General features: G+C 43.1%; 1 pseudogene; it reads right to left on the bottom strand.

The window, feature by feature from the left end:
* Positions 1-6,634: 6,634 nt before the first annotated feature.
* Positions 6,635-6,752, bottom strand: LOC126292538 (5S ribosomal RNA; annotated as a pseudogene).
* Positions 6,753-7,100: the final 348 nt, after the last annotated feature.

The following is a 7,100-nucleotide window of genomic DNA, read 5'->3' as shown; positions in this document are numbered from 1 at the left end:
ATGATGATCATTTGAAAAGCGAACCGTGTAGTACACTTGGTGCGAATTTAATGTCTGATGCATCCAGTCTTCTTGGTGTTGATGCACACATACATACTCTGCAAAACACTGCGAAGTGCATGGCCGATGCTATTTTATTTCTCATTATGCTAAGAATTAAGCCGCTTTTACACTGAAGCAAGCACAAGCGAATGTGCAACAGAAACGAAAATTCTCTCTGGCGTAAATGTTAGACGCAAGTGAGCAAACGGCATTCGGTCGTGTACGACTGGCGTTCGTTCCTCTTCCGATTTTTGCCGGTACCTTAGCGAACCATTGAACAAAGTTTACATCCTCTCCGCTTTGTAGCGAGCACTACAGAGAGCTTTCGTCTGCTGCCTTGTCTACTTTTGGTTGGCTCTGAGCACTATGCGATTTAACTTCTGAGGTCATCAGTCGCGTAGAACTTAGAACTACTTAAACCTAACTAACCTAAGGACATCATACACATCCATTCCCGAGGCAGGATTCGAACCTGCGATCGTAGCGGTCGCTCGGTTCCAGACTGTAGTGCCTAGAACCGCACGGCCACTCCGGCCGGCTGTCTACTTTTGGTGTTGTTCAAATTAGTTGTATGAGCGATAAAGTGGTTCGATGACAATTTAATATTACTGAGACAAGATTATACATGTGATACGCGGTCTTGGGATGCGAGAGGTCCACAGTGCAAATGCCAAAAGAAAAGAAATGTGACTGGTATAGGAGCACTCAAATATCCTACTGTGGATGTGATAAAGACGCTAATGCTTGCATAATGCGGGAAAGGAGTGAATAAACGCAAGCTCCGTATCTCTTTGCATTAAAAAATGAAAACTACCATAAAATTCCTTGAAAGTAAACAAGTGGGAATTTATATTTACAATCTAAGACAAAAGAAAAAATAAGGCACCACGAAGGGTTCATCCGACTGGGACCGAAATAGGCAGATTTGATGTACATATCCAGACAAACAAATCATTACAATTTCAGGAAAATTGAATGATTTATTCAAGAGAGAGAGCATGAGAAATTGAACAAGTCAATAACGCATTGGTCCACTTCTGGCCATTGTTGTTGTTGTTGTGGTCTTCAGTCCTGAGACTGGTTTGATGCAGCTCTCCATGCTACTCTATCCTGTGCAAGCTTCTTCATCTCACAGTACCTACTGCAGCTTACATCCTTCTGAATCTGCTTAGTGTATTCATCTCTTGGTCTCCCTCTACGATTTTTACCCTCCACGCTGCCCTCCAGTACTAAAGTGGTGATCCCTTGATGTCTCAGAACGTGTCCTACCAATCGAACCCTTCTTCTTGTCAAGTTGTGCCACAAATCCCTCTTCTCCCCAATTCTATGCAATGCCTCGTCATTAGTTATGTGATCTACCCGTCTAATCTTCAGCATTATTCTTTATCACCAAATTTCGAAAGCTTCTATTCTCTTCTTGTCCAAACTGCTTATCCATGTTTCACTTCCATACATGGCTACATTCCATACAAATACTTTCCGAAACGACATCCTGACACTGAAATCTATACTCGATGTTAACAAATTTTTCTTCTTCAGAAACCCTTTCCTTGCCATTGCCAGTCTACATTTTATATCCTCTCTACTACGACCATCATCAGTTATTTTGCTCCCCAAATAGCAAAACTCCTTTACCACTTTAAGTGTCTCATTTCCTAATCTAATTCCCTCAGCATCACCCGACTTAATTCGACTACATTCCACTATCCTCGTTTTGCTTCTGTTGATGTTCATCTTATATACTCCTCTCAAGACACTGTCCATTCCATTCAACTGCTCTTCCAAGTCCTTTGCCGTCTCTGACAGAATTACAATGTCATCGGCGAACCTCAAAGTTTTAATTTCTTCTCCATGGATTTTAATACCTACTCAGAACTTTTCTTTTGTTTCCTTTACTACTGCTGGCCACTATGGAAGCAATTATTCGGCTTGTCTTTGATTGACAGAGTTGTTGGATGCCCTCCTGCCAAATTCTGTCCGATTGTCGCGTTAGATCGCCAGAATCCCGAGATGGTCTGAGGGTCCTGCCAATAATGCACCAAACGTTCTCAGTTACGTTCTCAATTGCGAAGAGATGCGGCGACCTTGGTGGCCAAGGCAAGGTTCCGCAAATAAGAGGAGTTGTCATGACGTTACAAACTTGAAGCCGACCCAAGTGAAGATCCGCCATGGTAGCTACCATAAAACATTCGCTTCTGGTGGTTTGATTCCGTGTAGTCGTGAAGTGTTTTGATAAAAAATGTCAGCTTGCGTCGCTTACGGGTGTACTAATCGATCTGATCGTAGTCTAAAGTTTAAACAAATCACATTTCATTCGTAAGTGGACTTATTTAAGAGCTATTTTCTTATATATACTTGAAATTCTGTTGCACTGTAAAATTTTACAGTATGGTTTTATTTCTGTGATTTGACTTTAGGTTTCCTATCAATCCAAAGCGAAAGGCTCTCTGGAGGTGAGCAATACACTTGGTTTTCATTGTTTGGTTATTCCCAAGTAACTGAAAAGTCCTGGCAAGAAATATTCCGGATATGGGGACTAATGTTTTAAAATGCAATTTAATATAAAAGTAATGTAACTACATGTAGTTAATTAAATCTTCAGTAAAATGTGTGTAACACCTGTTATTGTGGTGAAATTATCAGTACTTAAAGGGTTTCATATTTGTTGAAGCAAAGCTCCCTACCTAAGTCCAGGCTATTTAGATCATTACATTAATCACTGTGTTGTTGTGTTGCTGTTATTTGCCACCCTGATGTCACTTGGTAGGTACAATTTAAAAACAAAGCAGATGTGTAAACTACAATGGGCCGACAATCGTAAATTCAGTTCTTTTCCTTCGTAATTTAACGAATCTTTTACTTTGTTGACATGACAGCTGGCTTGTTCATATCATCCCTGCAGACATCTATAGGACACCAAAGGAAATAATGTAAGTTTCTCGCGAACTTGAACATTTAAAATTTGCGTTTGTCTTGAAAATGCAACGAATACAAATCGGTGCCTCTAAACTATCAATCATTGCTTTTGGAGTTTTGGCGTTATCAATTATCGACACAAACACAATGAAACTGAAGAGAAGTGGATTACGAAAGCACGCTTTTCATAGCACATCTCTTCTCGGTTATTCGAAGTGTATAAACAAAAAGGAATTACAGTACTGAGGCCAGAAGCGTCATATTTTCATGTCGTATTACTGTACTGAATACGCATTTAAGACCAGAAAAACGTTTGAAGTTGCGTTCCTTATGCTGTGTTGTTCACTAAAACAGTGCAACATTTACTACATAAAACAAATGTCGCTTGCACACGACAGAAATAACTAACCAGAAGCAATTGTAAACACTCGTCTACTTATGTTTTGGGGGGATCCAAGATGGCGGCAGGCCCCGCCCACTGGCTTCAAAACAACGCACAGCGTAAGTCTGTAGCGCCATCTCCCCTTATTCTACCTCCATGGCAGAAACTCTCGCCATATGCGGGCGGGCATTATCCTGCTGAAATGTAAGCCCAGGACGGCTTACCATGAAGGGCAACAAAACGGGCCGTATGGGCCCTGTCGAGCCATATGGTGGGCTATAGTCAGGTTAATATTCCACCACTATCCGAGATTCCTTCAGACATGGCTTAATGGTCATTGGGGGCCTCAATTCGAAGCAGGATTCATCACTGCAGACAATTCCACTCCAGTCCATGTGAGCCCAGGCCGAATTTGTGTGATTGTCTCATAACGGATAGGAGCGTATAGTTGATTTAATTTTTTTAAATTTTTTATTGATTTGTATTAACAAGCTACAGTTCACCACACAAGAGTAGAGGGCCTTGTGTTGCCTAAATGGTTACTCTTAGTGGATTCAGAGATAGTACAGAGTAACAACAGGGACAGAAAAATTCAAATGGCTCTGATCACTATGGGACTTAACATCTCAGGTTATCAGTCCCCTAGACTTAGAACTGCTTAAACCTAACTAACCGAAGGACATCACACACATCCATGCTCGAGGCAGGATTAGAACCTGCGACTGTAGCAGCAGGGCGGTTCCGGACTGAATTAGGGACCGAAAAATGGCAGCAACTTAGCTCAATGTAAATCAGCGAAGTATATGTTATGCATTGAAAATAATACACTGAAATAGAAACATTCATCTTTTTAGTGGATTCTGATAGAAAATGAACAATTATAAAAATATACATTTATGGACTGATAATGTAGCATGGATGTATGCATACATTTAGATTTTTCTCTGTAGCAGGTACATAATAATCTTTAGAATTCCATTCTATAGAAAATATGAAAGAAGGAACTGAATGGTTGTACACTACTGGCCATTAAAATTGCTACACCAAGAAGAAATGCAGATGATATACGGGTATTCATTGGACAAATATATTATACTAGAACTGACATGTGATTACATTTTCACACAATTTGGTTGCATAGATCCTGAGAAATCAGTACCCAGAACAACCACCTCTGGCCGTAATAACGGCCTTGATACGCCTTGGCATGGAGTCAAACAGAGCTTGGATGGCGTGTACAGGTACAGCTGCACATGCAGCTTCAACACAATACCACAGTTCATCAAGAGTATTGACTGGCGTATTGTGACGAGCCAGTTGCTCGGCCACCATTGACCAGACGTTTTCAATTGGTGAGAGATCTGGAGAATGTGCTGGCCAGGGTAGCAATCGAACATTTTCTGTTCAAAGTGCCGTCAATGCGAACAAGAGGTGACCGAGACGTGTAACCAATGGCACCCCATAGCATCACGCCGGGTGATACGCCGGCGATGATGAATACACGCTTTCAGTGAGCGGTCACCGCGATGTCGCCTAACACGGATGCTACCATCATGATGCTGTAAACAGAACTTGGATTCATCCGAAAAAAACGACGTTTTGCCATTCGTGCACCCAGGTTCGTTGTTGAGTAGACCATCGCCGGCATTCCTGTCTGTGATGCAGCGTCAAGGGTAACCGCAGCCACGGTCCATGCTGCTGCAAACGTCGACCAACTGTTCGTGCAGATGGTTGTTGTCTTGCAAACGTCCCCATCTGTTGACTCAAGGATCGAGACGTGGTTGCACGATCCGTTACAGCCATTCGAATAAGATGCCTGTCATCTCGACTGCTAGTGATACGAGGCCGTTGGAATCCAGCAAGGCGTTCCGTATTACTCTCCTGAACCCACCGATTCCATATTTTGCTAACCGTCATTGGATCTCGACCACCGCGAGCAGCAATGTCACGATACGATAAACCGCAATCGCGATAGGCTACAATCCGACCTTTATCGAAGTCGGAAACGTGATGGTACGCACTTCTCCTTACACGAGGCATCATAACAACGGTTCACTAGGCAACGCTGCTCAACTGCTATTTGTGTATGAGAAATCGGTTGGAAACTTTCGTCATGTCAGCTCGTTGTAGGTGTCGCCACCGGCGCCAACCTTGTGTGAATGCTCTGAAAAGCTAATCATTTGCATGTCAGAGCATCTTCTTTCTGTCTTTTTAATTTCGCGTCTGTAGCACGTCATCTTCGTGGTGTAGCAATTTTAATGGCCAGTAGTGTATTTAAATAAAACATACACCTGATTCATAATGTTTGTTACGATAGTCTGCTGGAATGTACAGTGTAGGAAGTTGTGTAGAAATGCGCACCTGGAATTATTTTCTGTCGTTCTCTTATAGACATTATTGAAAACATGAGTAATAATGTCCACATGTACCAGCAAGAAAGAAAAAATTTAACCATCATTCATTCCTTTTTTTTACTGAACTGTGACTTGTACATTGTTCAGTCACATTCATGTCACGTTCTGGAAGGCGCCGACAGAGATGTGGAGCCATGCCAACTCCAGTGCCGTGGACAGCTATTCCAGAATTCTGGGTTGAGGATCCGTGGCGCGAACAGCGTGATCCAGGAGTGGTGGCCAGGGGAGTACAGTAAACTCATCCTGGTACTCTTCGAGACACGCACGAACACTGCGAGCTGTGTGACACGTTGCGTTGCCCTCCTGGTATGTGTCATTGGGCCGAGGAAAAACAAACTGCACTTAGCGGAGGGCATGCTCCCCAAGGATAGATGCACGCTTGTGTTGATCTACTGTGGCTTCCAGAACAGCGAGATCAGCCCAGGATTCCCCAGACCCTAACGCTTCCTCCTCTGGCCTGGAGCCCTATTCTGCATCGTTCATACTGATCGCTGCAGTAGGTTAGTCTCAGTAGTGACGTCATTTTCGGGTCTTTATCCGAAGGTGCTATTCTATAAGCTTCTGAGACTTGTTACCGATTGGTCCTCCTGCCAGCTTTTAGACAACTGTCCCGTGAGGTTTTAGGTTTCGGTGTGGCCCACATGTTCTGTTCGGCGTGATTTATTTTTTTTAAAAAAAAAGCACTCCATCTTGAGGCCACGAGTGGCCTACCGGGACAATCCGACCGCCGTGTCATCCTCAGTGGGGGATGCGGATAGGAGGGGCTGGGGTCAGCACACAGATCTCCCGGTCGTTATTATGGTATTCTTGACCGGAGCCGCTACTGTTCGGTCGAGTAGCTTCTCAATTGGAATCACGAGGCTGAGTGCACCGTGAAAAATGGCAACAGCGCATGGTGGCCTTGATGGTCACCCATTCAAGTGCCGACCACGCCCGACAGCGCTTAACTTCGGTGATCTCACGGGAACCGATGTATCCACTGCGGCAAGGCCGTTGCCACGGTGTGGTTTATTTACACCTAGAATTTGTTATTTTAGACGTATCGAGCGCTTTTAGCTTCGGATTTAGTGACTGTGTTACAGAAGAATCACCAGGATGCATCCAGATGGAAAGTGAGTTCATAATAGACTGTTTTCCTTTGTTAGAAATATGGTTTGTTCAAAATGGTTCAAACGGCTCTAAGCACTATGGGACAACATCTGAGGTCATCAGTCCCCTAGACTTAGAACTACTTAAACCTAACTAACCTAAGGACATCACACACATCCAGTCTCTTCCTTCCTTCTTTCTAAATATTTAATTCCGTTTTGTTTATTAATATCTCACTTGATTTTCTATTAGTTATA

Source organism: Schistocerca gregaria, chromosome 9, assembly GCF_023897955.1.
Source record: "Schistocerca gregaria isolate iqSchGreg1 chromosome 9, iqSchGreg1.2, whole genome shotgun sequence".
Lineage (NCBI taxonomy): Eukaryota > Metazoa > Arthropoda > Insecta > Orthoptera > Acrididae > Schistocerca > Schistocerca gregaria.
Note: the sequence above shows the minus strand (reverse complement) of the source record. Positions and strands in the feature narration are given on the sequence as shown.